General features: G+C 37.1%; 1 protein-coding gene and 1 non-coding gene across 3 annotated transcripts in view; one reads left to right on the top strand and one right to left on the bottom strand.

Annotated features, from left to right (window-relative positions):
- Nucleotides 1-16,924, top strand: part of SHROOM4 (shroom family member 4) — a 346,941-nt gene that overhangs the window by 275,860 nt on the left and 54,157 nt on the right. The gene's annotated exons all lie outside the window — the stretch shown is intronic.
- On the bottom strand, nt 12,858-12,961 carry LOC111764535 (U6 spliceosomal RNA). Its single transcript, XR_002797122.1, has one exon. It is a non-coding gene; the product is annotated as a U6 spliceosomal RNA (small nuclear RNA).

Raw genomic sequence — 16,924 nt, 5'->3', positions numbered from 1 at the left:
TTTTGCTATACACTTATTGTTTATTTATGCTCACGTTTAAATGATATAAAATAATAATAAGGTGGGTTGGGGAAATACACTTTTGTTAGTAGTAATATTTTGAAGATGCTCTTTAATAATTAGTTAAAATGTTTCACAACAATGCAAATTAATGGTGGTAGGGTGAGGTATGAGAGCCATGTATGATGTTATGTATATTTGTTTTATAAGTTCACAACTATTACTACACACTTATTGTTTATGTATGTTTATGTATGAGTGGTATACTTCAATAAATGAAAAAAAATTTAAAAAACAGAACTACAAGTGTTGGAGAGGATGTGGAGATATTCACTGTTGATGGGAATGCAGAATGGTACAGCCACTATGGAGGACTGTTTGGCAGTTCCTAAAGAAGTTAAATACAGTCTTGCCATGTGACCCTGCTATACCACTAACCATTACTGGGTAGAACCAAGAGCAGTGTCGTGAATGATATCTGCACACCTATGTTTATAGTGGCACTATCCATGATTACCAAAAGTTGGAAACAACCCAGGTGTCCATCAACCAATGATGGATAAACAAACTGGTGTATTCACATGATGTAATATTATGCAGCTGTAAGAAGAAGTGAAGATATAAAGTATATGATGTAGCGGTTTGATATGGTTTATGAATTCTAAAACTAGATATTGGATTATGTTTGTAAACTGGTCTGTACCTGGGCATGATTAAATTATGATTAGGGCTTTGATTGGGCCATGTTAGGAGGGTGGAGACTGACATATAAAAGATGGCAGAGGACAGCTGTAGTTTTGATGTTGGAGTTTTGATGCTGGATTTTTGAGCTGGTGCCCAGGAAGTAAACACACAAGAGAAGAACACAGAGGAATAGAGACAGCTTCTTAGACATGGCAAAAGCCCCAGGGAAAGAGACAGAGCTGGTTTCCTGATATTCTACAGCTGACCTTGTGGAGAAAACAGAGATGAGCCCATAGAGAAACCCTTAAAAGAGACGAACCCAGGAATCCTGAACTCTGGCAGATGTCGGCAGCCATCTTGCTCCAATACGTGGTAAAAGACTTTGGTGAGGAAAGTAACTTATGCTTTATGGCCTGGTAGCTGTAAGCTTCTACCAAAATAAATACCCTTTATAAAAACCAACCAATTTCTGGTATTTTGCATCAGCATCCCTTTGGTTGACTAATACATATGACAACATGGATGAACCTGGAGGACATTATGTTGAGCGAAGCAAGCCAAACACAAAAGGACAAATACTGTATGATTGTGTTACTATGAACCAAATACATTGTATAACATATTGTATGATTCAAAAAAAATTTATACATATCTAGGACTTTTAACTGAGAAATGTATGTTTTTATTCATCTGTATTTTCTTTTTCTTTTTTAAATTATTGTTTATGTTTTCAATTATTTAATATAAAAATAAAGTTTAAAACATATAAGGGATTCCCATATGACCCCCTCCTTCCCCCTCCCACACTTTCCCACATTAACAACATACTTCATTAGTGTAAAATATTTGTTACAATTGATGAACCCATACTGAAGCATTGCTACTAAGCATGGACTACACTTTATGTTATACATTATACTTTGTCCCACACAATTTTGTAAGTTATGACAAAATATACAGTGGACTGTATCTGGACTCTCACTTCTGGACTTAAATCAAATGTAGCTATGTATTTTTAAAAGTCCAGAAGTGAGAGCCCTCCAACTTTGCTTTTCTTTTTAAGATGTTTCTGGCTATTCGTGACCCCTTACCCTTCCAAATAAATTTGCTAATTGTGTTTTCCATTTGTTAAAAAAATGCTGATGGAAGATTTATCAGGATTGAATTGATTTGGTTTATCAATCTGGATAGAGGTGACGTCTTAGTGATATTTAGTCTTCCAATCCATGAGCATGGAATGTTCTTCCAATTATTTAGGTCTTTTTCAATTTCTTTTATCAATGCATTGTAGTTTCCTGAATGAAAGTGTTTTACATCCTTGTTTAAGTTTTTTCTAAATATTTGATTCTTTTTGTCACCATTGTAAATGGATTTTTCCCTGACTTCTTCCTCAGATTGCACATTACAACTATATAGTAACACCATTGATTTTTGCATATTGATCTTTTATCTACCGAAATCGTTCATTAGCTCTAGAAGCTTTGTTGTAGATTTTTCTGGACTGTCTAGGTATAGGATCTAAAAGTGCGGCTGAAGCCTAGGCTAGGGCTGCCTGCCACTCTGGGTGAAAGAAACTGGTCTCTACCCTTACTATGATTTTCAGTCAGCCCGAGTTCCCCTCATGCTGGGGGGTGGAGTCAAAGTGGAGGCTACTGGCCTCTTTCCAACTTAGACAAGTTCAAACTTTAGCTGCTCCTAGGGTTATACTTTCACTAGCCGAGTTTACTAATCAGTATCTGAAATCAGTGGCCAGCTATCTCTTCCTCCCCTGTTTTTGGGAAATGGAGCTTCCAATTCTAACCCCAGAATCACTCCTGAGGTGACTTGCACCGCCAGAGTAGGATCATCACAGGAATCCGCAGTGTGGCCTGTAATTTCCTGGAGAGGTTGATGTAGGTCCCCCACCTTCCTCCCTGCTAGAGGTGGGGTTGGGACTTATGCTAGAGCTGCAGTCTTATCTGGATGGAAAGAAGTGGGTCCCTACCAGCACTGTGATTTCCAGTCCACCCCGCTTCCCCTTATGCCAGGTGCAGAGTTAAAATGGCAGCTACGGGCCTCTTTCTGACTCGGATAATTTCAAATTTAGCTCTTCTTAGGCTTATACTTTAGCCCTCTGAATTTGCTAATCAGTAGCTGAAGGTGGTGCCCAACCATCTCTTCCTCCCCCGTTTTGGAGAGGTGGAACTTCCAATTCCAGCCAGGGAATAGCTTCCTAGGTGGTTTGTGCTGCCAGTGGAGGATGGGCAATGTCCTCCTAGGCATGGAGCACTCTACCTACGAATCTTCTTTGCAGATGGGCAGTTTCCTCCTTGCATTCTCTCAGGGATGTTGAGGATGCTCTTCTGGTCTCCTGGAGCCCCAAAACAGTTGCTTTAGATCACTCTGGGTGTTTACTTACTGCCCTATACTACGAGCTGACTCTAGGAGCTCCTTATTCTGCTGCCATCTTGCTGGTTGTCCTCTATCTTTTTGTGGAATCCCTTATATTTTTTATGTAACATTTATGTAATCTAAAGCTTCTTTAAAAATAAAATTAAAAATTAAAAAATACCTAGCTATAGTGGTAATAACAGCATGGTACTGGCATAAAAATAGACACATAGACCAACGGAACTTGAATTGATGGTTCTGAATCAGACCCTCACATCTATGGTCAAGTGATTTTTGACAAGCCTGTCAGACCCACCCAGCTGGGGCAGAACAGTCTATTCATGAAATGGTACTGGGAAAACTGGATATCCACATCCAAAAGAAGGAAAGAGGACCTCTATCTTACACCTTATGCAAAAATTAACTCAAAATGGATCAAAGACCTAAATATAAAAGCTAAAACCATAAAGCTCCTAGGAGAAAATGTAGAAAAACATCTTCAAGACCTGGTGTTAGTCTTGGGCTGAGTATGTTGTAGAATGGGCTGCAAAGGACCCATATGGCTTCTTTACGACAGTGATTTGGGCTCTTACTCCATTGTTCCTAGCAAGTGCTGTACTGTCCTAGAAATTGGCCAAGATGATTGAGGCCAGGGAAAAAGAACAGAAGAAGAAACAAAAATTTCAAGAAACTACTGCAAAAGCCAAATGACTAAAAAAAGGATTGCAGAAAACAGGCTCTGCAACCAATAGAAAATTATTTGGAAATGTATACAGCTTTAGAAGAACTCAGTATGGTTTCTTCTTTGTATTTCATTATGGTATTATATAGTAAACGTGTGACCATATGGAAGAATCATGTCACTTATGACCTCATGCTGTAGTAATTTGAGCTTGAGTATAGAAGTTTGTTCATATCTGTGACAGTTATTGGGTAAATTAGCATTTATTATCTTAGTAACTGACTTAGTCATTTGCTATTTTGTAACATTTTACTGAAATAAAAATATCTTATGGATTAAAAAATGACTTTAAATTATGAACTCTAATAAAGTAACAGCTTAAATTGCGGTCCTATTCTGGGCAAATAATGTAAAAGTTGGAACTGTCCTCTAGGAGATGAAGAACACGTTTGAGTTTTATAAAGATACAGTATATTAATCACATCTTTTATCAATATTGCTTATTTCTTAGAATATAATCACTCTGGCTTTCTCATAGAAAAATAATATTAATGCTTTACCTTCTGTATAGTTTTTTTCATTTTTAGCTTTTCTATTACTGATATAATTACCTGATATTCTGCATTTTTAAACCTAATTTTATAGAGTTCTCTTGCTTGAACTCCTGCTGTATATAACAATTTTTACATTTATGAGCACTGCCATTTTCTTAGAAATGACATTGAGCAGAATAAAAGTATAATTTAAAGCTTGCAGTACAAATGACAAACTTTGTAGTATCTTGGGACCAGCTTTTTCTTTCTTGTGCTAAGTTAAAATTCTTATCAGATAATTCGCTTGTTAGATAGGTACCACTTTTGTTTTTTTACTCCATTTTTGTTTGACTCATGTGATATTGACATCCTTTACTCTTTGATTAAACAGTTTTAAGGTAAAAATTAATATTTCAAGTTTGCTTTAAGGAGAATTCCTAAGATGAGCAGTTAAATCATACTTCATAAGTTGTAAGGAGAGCTTGGAAAAATTTTTGTTAGGCAGAGTAGTAATGAGAATGAAAATAGATAAACTATGTCAAAAGAAATATGTTACATTTAGAAGTAAAGAAATAATAAATACTTCTCAGTAAATAGTATAACTGGAATTTTTTTGCTATTAAACATGGTTTTTGTAAATACACGCTCCAGGAATATTTTTCATGGTCAGTCTCTATTAGCTTATTAATATTCCTATATTATATATGAATTTTAAGTTACACAAAAATTGTCCAGCAGCTCTAATTTTAAAATGAAACTAGATATTGAAATAAATTTGATATTTTTAATATACTTTTTAATTTTTTTAAAGATCCTTAGATTACATAAATACTACATAAAAAATATAGAGGATTCCCATATGCCCTGCTCCCTACCCCTCCCACATTTTCCTACATTAACAATAGCCTTCATTAGTGTGGTACATTTGTTAGAATTGATAAACACATTTTGGAGCATTGCCACTAAGAGTGGATTATAGTTTACCTTGTAGTTTACACTCTCTCCCACACAATTTTGTAAGTTATGGCAAGATATATAATGTCCTGTATCAGTGATTGCAGTGTCATTCAGGACAATTCCCAAGTCCCAAAAATATCCCTATATTACACCTGTTTTTCCTCTCCCTCCCCTCAGAACCTCCAGTGGCCACTGCCTCCATATCAATGATATAAGTTCTTCCATTGCTAGAATCACAATAAGTCTATAGTAGAATAACAGTAAGTCTCCTCTAGTCCATCATTCATTTGCCAATCCTGAGAATTCTGGGATGGTGATAGCCACTCTGCCTTTAATTGAGAAGGGGCTTAAATCCCATGGGGCAGATAGATGGGACTCTCTTGCTTGCAGTTGCAGACTCTGTTCCTTGGGATGGTCATTGTCCATCATCATCTCCTTGTTATTTGTCCTGGGGGAGTCCAATGAACTGGAGAGTAGGTGTTGCAATGCCTAAATTTGATATTTTTATAAAGAAAAAAAAAAGGGCAAAAGACTTAAATAGACATTTCTCCAAAGAGGAAATACAAATGGCCAATAAGCGCATGAAAAATTATCATGTGCTATCAATATCACTAGCTGTTAGGGAAATACAAACCAAAACAATGAAATATCATCTCGCACCATACACAATGGCCATTATTTTTTTAAAAACAGAAAACAATAAGTGCTGGAGAGGATGTGAAGAAATAGGAACACTCTTTCACTGTTGGTGGGATTGTAAACTGGTCCAGCCTTTGTGGAAGACAGTTTGGAGGTTCCTCAGCAAGCTATATATAGAACTGCCTTATGATCCAGCAATAGTTTCACGCAGTGAAATACTATGCAACTATTAAAATTTTGTGAAAAAGTAAATGCAGATGTGAAATTATCTCCGAGATATATTGTTAAACACAGAAAACAAGGTTCCAAACAATAGGTATATTATGCTTTTGTAAAATTACTATTGTAATACCCATTTTACAGATATGAGAGGTGAGATAGAGATGTGAAATAATTAGCCCAAGACCACTCATTTGGAAATGCTAGATTCAAATCCAGGCAGTCTGGTTCCAGAGCTTGTGCTTTTAACACTATCCTATACTGCTGCTCAGGGATAAACCAGAGACATTTAACAGTGGTTTCTCCGGGAATGTGCATGACTTATTTTTTCATTGTAAATGCCTTTGTACCGTTTGAATGGTTCGACTTCTGCAAGTATTGCTCTAAAAAAATTAAGAAGAAATTATTTTTTAAAAACCTATCCAAAACATAACTAACTCATCTCCCTACTTCTTTTGTTCATGTTGGTGACAGGCTGCATCATTTACTAAGGTCCAAAATCTGCCAGACACTCTGGACTCCTCCCTCTACTTTACCTCTCGCATCTGTCCAATCAGGCAAGAAGACTTACTGGTTCTACCTCCTAGTTTAGACCATCCTCAAATCTGCCTCTTCACTCTATCCCTAAACCATAGCCGGCTTGGATTATAGTATTCACTGCCTAACTGGTCCACCTGCCTCTCTCCCTGCAAACTGCCAACAAATGTATCTTTCCAAAATGAAACTTCAGTCCTGCCACTCCCATGCTTAAAATCCTTCACTGGCTCCCCAGCACCTTTGAGAAAAGTCCAAACCCATTACCATGGCAACCTAGACTGCCCATGTTCTGCCCCAGTCACCTCTCTTGTCTTACCTCCTACCATTCCCTCCTTATACTTCCTACTCATTTTTCTTGCATTTTCATGAATATCACATGCTTTTCATTCTACAGAAGTACCTTTCAACTGGATCAGTTCCTAACCCTCTTTCAAGACCAGACCTCAAACATAACCTCCCTTTTATGTAGGTTTTCCTAGCTGCAGGCTGTTGGTAGATATTATGTGTTCTGTACCAGGCAGATCAGGATACCCTAAAGTCTCATGGTCTCTCAGTGTCGCATAAGGGATGTTCCCAATATCAAAGCACTTCTGCCTGAATGCTTTGCATCCTTATTCCTTGTGGACTCCCCAGCAAAGATGTAGTATCTTGTTGCCTGCTTATTCAGAGATCCCCCATTGCTACCTTAGGGTCTTCTTTCCCAGATGTCCTTCTCCCACTTCCCCAACACTCTTCTTGGTCACTCAGAATTTCTGGGAGACTTTCCCCCTTTATTCTCAGTTTTAAATTCATCACCACCCTCCATCCTTCTGCCTGTACCTTTAGGGAAGACAGGTTAGTGTGGTGGTTAAGAAACATGGGCTCTGGGGCCAGGATGCCTGGGGTTGAATACCATCAATGTCACTTTTTAGTTATGTGATTTGGAGCAATTTACTCAATCTCTCCAGACCTCAGTTTTTCCCCTCTGTAAAATGGGGATGGCAGTAGTAGTACCTGCCTCATAGGACTGTTATGAGGATGACGTATTTTAATATTTGTAACACATAGTAAGCACTATAAGCTTTTGTGAAATAAATTTCCTAAAGTATGATGTGGGTGCATCTTCTCAAATTAGAATAGGAAGCAAGCCCTTTTCTCCTTTGAGGCTCTTTTCTACTGAAGGTGGCTCATTAATATTAGAAACAAGTGTACATTAGGTAGGAAGAATCCCTACCACTTCCTAAATTTCCTGTAATTCTGGCTTATTTCACCAGCTGAAATGGATTAAAATCTTCTTGATGGCAAGGACCAAACTGCAGACTTTTTTTACTCCATGGTATCTACTAGATACATGATAGATACAGGGTTTATTTCCATCAGTCTTAAAATTAAATCCAGAGTTCTTACCGTATCTTCTTTACCTGATCCCTGGCTACTTCTCCAACCACATTTCCTCCCCCTCTTTGTATTGCTCATTCCAGTTTAGTCACTTAGGCTTTCATGCTGCTCTTGGACTATGGCAAGATGTTCCTGCCTCAGAACCATTGCCTTTGCTGATCCCTCTGCCTGGAACATACTTACCTCAGATATTCTCATGGCTCCATCCCTGACTTCATTTAGGTCACTGCTCAAATATCACCTCCTAACAGAGGACTTCTCTGACTCTAAAATGGCACTAACCCCATCACCCCCTATCTGCCTACCCTCTTACCCTGATTCCTTTTTTTTATAGCACATATCACTACTTTACATTATTTATTGAGTTGAGCCCCGTGAGGACTGAGTTATTTTCTATTTTGTTCATTGCTTTGTCCCTAGCACCTTGAATAGTGCTTGCTTGACTCTCAATAACTAATAAATGAATGTATGACTACATCAACAACTTAAATAAATGAATGATTTCAATACTAGTAGAAATTGAAATATAATAAATTTTGTTGACTCCCAGAGTTTTGAATACTTTGTGAAAAATTTTCATTCCATGATTCTGTCTTTCAGCTTTATCATTTTCACATTAAATCTTGTCCATGTATGTTTTTTCTTTTAATTTTACAAACCTCACCTTGACAAAATTTAAAATCCAACTTAAATATTCAAAATAAGTGATTTATCTCCTCCATCCCAAGGGAAAGGAATGTATATGATTGAGTGCTTGACTGCATGAGTGTGTGTGTGTGTCTGTGTCTGTGTAAGAGAGAGAGAGACACACAGAGCGACAGAGATAGAGACAGAGAGACGGGAGGGCGGAGATGAGAGACGATGGTTACCAGCAGTGATAAAATTGGGTTGGGAGTGGGTATTCAGGAGGTGGGGGTGTTGTAGAAGTCAAGAGGTTCAATTATTTGCATATAGAAAGGGCAGGACTCAGGAATAATTTTGGGAAGGAAAAAGATTTATTTACAGCCGGCTGGACTCGGTTGCTTTCTGTTCGAAACCAGAGCCCTAAACAAGATTTTCAAGTTCCTTTTATACAGGGTGGGGAGTCCAATGATGCTTTCTTTGTTAGTTAGGTGTTTGTCTGAGTACCAGATAGGTTTTGAATGAACATATCGCCCACATTCCGTCCGGATGGAACCTTGAATACACATCCTTTCTGAACATTCAAAGTCTGAAGGGCCTGTATTACTTAATTGGATTTCTTAATTGGTACACTTGGATACAGAATTAGATAATTTTGAATTCATGCACAGGCTATATTATATTTCCCCATCCGAGGCCAAGTTTAAGTTTATTTAAGCTTCGGCATCATTATTATCAGAGTCTCTCTGAACTGACTAGTATGTATATAGAGTTTGCATTGCTAAATTGTTTCACGGGACTGGAGTCGTTGCCATGGTTACCAAGGGCAGGACTGCAGCTTCTCACCGTCCCACACGCATAGCTCAAGATACATAGAGCTCAGGTTATCTACAGAGAGATGAACAGCCTCCCACCTATAGCCCACATCAGGAGTAGGGATGTCCATGTCCCCTAGAAGGAAAAAACTTATTTCAACTGCTCTATTCTTTTCTCGGTTTTTGTTCCAAATCCTTTTAAAAAACACCTAAAACCCAAAGAAATGAAAAGCTCCATGAACTAGAACTTTGTTAATGTAAATACACAGATCAGGGGATTTCCTAGGGGCTCATGCGGAACATTTATGGAACCAAGTGAATGGCTTTAGGAAGAGAGTTTTCCAAAAGGGAGGTAGATATATAGCAGCTGCTCACCAACTCATATCTCTCACTGACAAGGGAAGCTATGGCCTAGGATTTACCCTGTTGGTTGTGGGACCTTCCCCAACATGAAGTACATTTCCTTCTCTGGAGCCCGAGTACTTTTTAAGCAGCTGCCCTTTATTATGTACATAGCCACTGACAATTGAAGGGAGGCTCCCAGCCTGCCTTGGAAGACAAGACCCCACTCAAGTGACAGCAGCAAAAGCCAGCAGCAGTATTTTAAAGAAGTCAATGTAAACTACAATGTAAACTATAATCCATGCTGTATAGCAGTGCTCCAAAATATATTCATCAAATGCAATGAATGTACCACTCTAATGAAAGAAGTTGTTGATGTGGGAGGAGGGGCTGTGTTTGGGGAGTGGGGTATATGGGAACCTCTTATTTTTTTTAAAGTAACATTTTGTGATTTATATATCTTTTTAAAAAATAATTAAAAATGAAAAAAAAAAGACAGTGAGTAAGCTCATGGAGGTAAATTCTGGATTACATGTTACTTATAGATAAGATGTGCTTTGAGAATGGGAGCTAACTCTTAATGTATGTATAATTTTTAGTAAGGTTTATTTTAAAAGTGGGGAAGTGAATAGAGTTGTTGGTAGATTATATTGAGTATAAATAACCCTGGTGAATTACAAATGTGATTGTGGTTGGAAGGCAGTCTAGAGATGTAAATGTCAATTAAATGGACAATGGAGGATAACCTAGGAATTGTATAGCATATTGATTTTGTTGAAGGTTGAGGACTCTGGTTAATAGTATAAACCTAAGATTGTTCTTCTATTACAAATGGTTAGGAATATGGTGATCTTGGGAAAATAATAACTAATATAACTTATGGACAATAGTTAACCATAATATTGTAATATTTCTACAACAGTGGCAAATAAGATACTATATCAATTCTAAAGTTTAACAATAATGGGATATGAGGAGATATGGACTTTTTCCTTCTGGAGTAATAAAAAATGTTCTAAAATTGATGGAGGTGAGGATAGCTCAACTCTGTGATGAAAATGAGAACCACTTTGAATGGATTGTACAAAGCATGGAGCTATATAGCACAGTGAATCCTGTGGTGGATGATGGACTGTGGTTAACAGAACAAATATGAGAATGTTCTCATGTGAACTATAACAAATATGTCATATTTGGCTTTAATAATAGGGAGGGTTTGGAGTAAAGTACACCAAATGTAAAATAAGGACTATAATTTGTAGTAATATTTTGATGATGCTCTTTCATCTGTAACAAATATTCCACAACAATGCAAGGTTTTTTTGGAAAATGGGAGTCCTGTATGCTATGTGTGTTTGTTTGTAAGTTCACAACTTTTACTACAAACTTATTGTTTATGTATGTTCATGTATGCAAGATAAACTTCAGTGAATTTTTTTTAATTAAAAAATCACTTAAAAAAAAGAAGCCATGTGAAAATGTGTTTTTAAATGTATGGTAACATTCATTAGAGTGATGATTCACCAACTTGAGCATGCATTGAGCTCTCCTGGAAGACTTGTTAAAACTCAGATTTCTAGGCCCCATCTCAGAGTTTCTGATTCAGTAGATTTGGGGAAGGGCCCCAAAATTTTGTTTCTAACAAGTTACCAGATAATATTTATGTTGACCTATTGGAAGAAAAAAAAAACAACTTTGAGAACCAATGGTTTAAGAGGAAAAAAATTCGATGCCAAGAACTTGAGTTCAAGCCTTACATGATTTACTTCACCTCTCTAAGCCTGAGTTTCTTCTTTAATAAACTGGAGTTCATACTGTTGTTGTGAGGATTAAATGGAATGGGGTCTATGAAAGTTCTTTAGGAACTGTCAATATGATGTACAAATATTATTAATTAGATAACTTCATAAATGGTACTTCCTGCCACCCTCCAATAGATTTTCCTGTACTTTGTCCCTGTTCACCCAACTTTTTCCCCACCCAGTTCATCAGACACCTGGAAAGAAACTAAAGCCAAAGCCAAGGAGGGCCTGAGTAGAATTTGTTTCAAACTGTTAGGCACGGCCTTGTTACTGACCTTCACTTGACCTCCCTTTTCTTCTACCTGGCCTCCCCTCAAACTTTTCCTTCTTTTTCCAGCCCTGGCACACTGCCACAGGAAAGAACAGTCCCCAGTGCTAATATTGGGCTAAAAAACTGACAGGTGGAGTTGTTTTAAAAATTAATAGTAAAAACATAGGACTTCCCTGTCAGGCAGCAAAGCTCTATTGGGGAGAACCCATTTTGCTAGGTTGATGGGCTCTAGGCTGATATCCCTGAGGGCAAAATCCAGATGTTTAAAATAGTTAATTTGAATCACAGTATATTTGCAGGTTCCTAACTTAGAAATGTGTCAGACAGTTATGCCAGACAGTTTCCAGGGCAAATGATATATCCGTGTAGAATGGTGTCAATTTTCTTTGGGAAATTTTTCTCATTAGGAAAGTATTATATGTGTAGTATAGGAAATTAAAATTTTTTCTTAGTATAAAAAATGAAAGTGGCCTTTAATCCCACCACAAAAGATAAATAACCACTGGTACTAGTGCATTTGCATCCAGCCTTTGATGTGTGCGTGTCTATGTATAAATATCTGTATTTGCATATATTTTTAATTGGGCTGGTACCATGTACAGAACTGTATACTGTTTTTTCACTTGCCATTATATTGTGAGTCTTTTCCAGGAGCATTAGTCTTCAAAACAATGTTTTTAAATGGCAGACTATTATTCTATCATATACATGTACAATATTTCAACTGACTCTTCCTAAATATTGGACAGTTATGATATTCCCAAATTTTACCATTATAAATAGCTCTGCAGTAAATGGTACTTCATGTACATAAATCAATATGTGCATCTCCAATTGCTTTCTGAGGATAGACTCCTAGAAGTGGAAACGCTGGATCACAGGGCAGGAACTTTTAAAAACTGAGATACAATACACATTCCATAGAATTTACTATTTTTAATGTACAATTCAGTGGGTTTTATGTATATTCATAAGATTATGCAGCCATCGCCACTATCAAATTGCAAAAAATATATACAAAACTTCATGAACTTGCATGTCATCCTTGTGTAAGGGCCATGCTAATCTTCTTGGTATTAGTCCAATTTAAGTATATGCGGGCTGAAGCAAACACAGTAGGAACATTTATATCTCTTGAAAACAAATGGCCAAATTGCCCTCTCACAAGTGTGTACTCAATTCTACTCCCATCCAGCAACATATAAGATTGCCTATTTATCTGAAACCCTGCCCACACAACCACTGCAACAGTCTTCATTGACTCCTCTCTGTGGTAATGACCACAGAGATATCCTGCCTTAACCTCCTTCTGTCACTGCAGCCCAGAGGTCAAGCTACTTACTAGGCATGTTAATCTACATATGTTGACAGTACAACAAGCAAACACACCTTAAACTCATGTCGACTTCCTTATCTGGATTAGTGATACCATTCTCACATGTGCCTCACAGTCATCTTAATTCCTCTCCTTCATATCTAATTGGTAGTCCAACCCTACTGATTCTCACATCTTTCCTTTCTGCTCCTGTCAGTGCTCTAAATTTCCCTTTTATTGGGTCACTAATCTGCTCACATCTCTCTGCTTCCAGCATTTTTCCACGTAATTCATCCTACACAGCTACAAAAATAACCTTCCTAAAATACTTCTCTCTTATTCAATAACCTCCAAGGCCTCACTTTTCCCCCATATAGTCCTTCTCGTTTTTTTGTAAAAAATTATCAATATATTAACATTTCTGAAATCCTTTTTGCTATCACGAAAAATAATATTAACATAATGCTTTAGCAAGAGCAACATGATTTAATAAGTCCAGTTTTTAAAATCTTAGTGTAATCCGCCATGATATAGCAATTTGAAGTTCTGATTCTAAGTTCAGTAATTTGAATTCTTGGTATTCATGCTATCATAACCCATAAAAGTATACCTCACCAGGATTTTTGGCCTTTTTGGCCCATCTCTAATCAGTTTCTTGATTAGATTGTTGCTGTTTTAACTTGGTAACCTGGCTGACAAAGAGCTCATTGTACAGCCAGAAAAATAAGAGCTCTGCTATTTTTTTTTGTTATTATTTTATGCTAACCTTATTTTTTTCTTCTTCTTTATTTTCTTTTAAATTTTACATTCAAAAAATATGAGGTCCCCATATACCACCCCCCCACGCCACCCCTCCCACATCAACAAAATCTTCAATCATTGTGGCTCATCCACTGCATCCGGTGAATACATTCTGGAGAACCACTGCAGCACATGGACAGTGGTCCACATTGTAGTCCACACTCTCCCCCAGTCCACCTAGTGGCCCAGGACAGGGCACATGACGTCCAGCATCCATCCCTGCAGCACTACCTAGGACAACTCCAAATCCTGAAAATGCCCCCAAACCATATCTCTTCTTCCCTCTCCCGATGTCCTCCTCAGATTGCTCATTATTGGTATGCAGAAATGCTACTGATTTGTGTGCATTCATCTTGTAATCTGCGAATTTACTGAACTCATTTATAAGGTCTAGAAGCTTTGTTGTAGACTTCTCAGGCTTTTCTATTTATAGGATCATATCATCTGGTAGTGAAATTTTGACTTCTTCCTTTCTGATTTCGGTGCCTTTTATGTCTGGTTCTTGCCTCAGTGCTCGATCAAGAACTTCTAAGACTATATTAAAGAGGAGGGGTGATAGTGGGCATCCTTGTCTTGTTCCTGATCTTAGAGGGAAAGATTTTAGTATTTCAACATTGTAAATGATGTTAGCTGTGGTTTTTTCATATATACTCTTTATCATGTTCAGAAAGTTTCCTTCTATTATGATCTTTTGCAGTGTTTTTATCAACAAAGGGTGCTGTATTTTGTTGAATGCTTTTTCTGCATCTATAGATATGATCATGTGATTTTTTTCCTTCAATCTCTTTATGTGGTATATTATATTAATTGATTTTCTTATGTTGAACCATCCTTGCATACTGGGAATGAATACCACTTGGTCATGTTGTGTAAGTTGTTTAATGTGTTGTTGAATACGGTTGGCAAGTATTTTGTTGAGGATTTTCACGTCAAGTTTCATTAGAGAGATTGTTCTGCAATTTTCCTTTTTTGTGGCATCTTTGTCTGGCTTTGGTACTAGAATAATGTAGGCATCATAGAATGAGTTAGGCAACGTTCCTTCTGTTTCAATTTTTTGGAAGAGTTAAAGCAAGATTGGTGTTAGTTCTTTCCAGATATTTTGTAGAATTCACCTTTGAGGCCATCTGGCTCAGGGCTCTTTTTAGTTTGGGAGGTTTTTAATGACTGATTCTACCTCTTTACTTGTGATTGGTTTGTTGAGATCATTAACTTCTTCTTTTGTAATGTAGGCTGCTTATGTGTTTCTAGGAATTTGCCCATTTCCTCTAAATTGTTGTTTTTGTTGGAATATAGTTTTTCAAAGTATCCTCTTATGATAGTCTTTATTTCTGTGGGATCAGTGGTGATATCTCCTTTCTCATTTCTTATTTTGCGTATTTGCATCGTCTCTCTTTTTTTCTTTCTTAGTCTACCTAAGGGTTTGTCAATTTTATTGAGTTTCTAAAAGAACCAGCTCTTGGTTTTGTTTATTTTTTCAAGTGCTTTCTTATTTTCTATTTCATTTAGTTATGCTCTGATCTTTGTTATTTCTTTCTTTCTTCTTCCTTTGAGGTTAGTTTGCTGTTTTTAAAATTAATTCCTCCATGTGTGCATTTAGTTTTTCAACTTTAGCTCTTTCTTCTTTTTTCATGTATGAATTTATGGCTATAATTTTCCCTCTCAGTACTGCTTTTGCTGCATCCCATAAGTTTGGATATGTTGTGTTACCATTTTCATTAGTTTCAAGGTAGTTATTAATTTCTTTTGAGATTTCCTTCTTCACCCACTGTTTTTCTTAGAGTGTGTTGTTTAACTTCCAAATCTTGGTGCCAAATCTGGGTCTCTGGCCCTTGCAGATTTCTAGATTCATTCACTGTGGTCAGAGAAATTATTTTGTATGATTTCTATCTTTCTGAATTCATTGAGACTTTTCTGTGGCCTAGCGTGTGGTCTATCTTGGAGAATGATCCATGTGCACCTGAGAAGAATGTATATCCTGCTGTATTTGGGTGAAATGTTCTGTATATGTCTATTAGGCCCAGCTCCTCTAATATATTGTTCAAAGTCTTTGTTTCTTTATTGATTCTCTTTTGAAATGTTCTGTCCAAAGTTGATAGAGGTGTATTAAAGTTCCCCACTATAATTATAGAGGCACCTATTCCTTCACTTAGTTTTCCAGTGTTTGCCTCTCGTATTTGGAGACACCCTTGTTAGGTGCATAAATGTTTATGATTGTTCTTTCTTCTTGAAAGATTATCCCTTTCACTAATATGTACTGTCCATCTTTGTCTCTCACAATTGTTTTGCATTTAAAGTCTATTTTGTCTGATATTAATGTAGCTATTCCTGCCCTTTTTTGGTTATTGTTTGCCTGTAAGATTGTCTTCCAACCATTCACTTTCAACCTCCTTGAATCCCCAGGTCTAAAATGTGTTTCTTGCAGACAGCATATAGATGGGTCATATTTCCTTATCCACTCCTCCAGTCTGAGTCTCTTGACAGGTGAGTTTAATCCATTGCCATTCAGTGTTATTACTTTCAAGGAATTACTTTTTCTTGTATATATTTTTTCTTTATTTATTTTTTTAATATTACATTAAAAAAATATGAGGTCCCCATATACCCCCACCCCCCTCACCCCACTCTTCCCCCATAACAACAATCTCCTCCATCATCATGAGACATTCATTGCATTTGGTGAATACATCTCTGAGCACCGCTGCACCTCATGGTCAATGGTCCACATCATAGCCCACACTCTCCCACATTCCACCCAGTGGGCCATGGGAGAAATTACTTTTATTAGCCATATATTTTTTGGATTTGTGTTTGTCATATTCTGTTTTATTTTCTTTTTCTGTTTTTGTCTTTTTAGTTGCTCTTACACTCTCCTCCAACTCACTCTGTCTCTCTTGTTTATTTCTTTCTTCCTGCAGAACTCCCTTTAGTATTTCTTGAAGGGCAGGATTCTTGTTGACAT

Source organism: Dasypus novemcinctus, chromosome X, assembly GCF_030445035.2.
Source record: "Dasypus novemcinctus isolate mDasNov1 chromosome X, mDasNov1.1.hap2, whole genome shotgun sequence".
Classification (NCBI taxonomy): Eukaryota; Metazoa; Chordata; class Mammalia; order Cingulata; family Dasypodidae; genus Dasypus; species Dasypus novemcinctus.
Note: the sequence above shows the minus strand (reverse complement) of the source record. Positions and strands in the feature narration are given on the sequence as shown.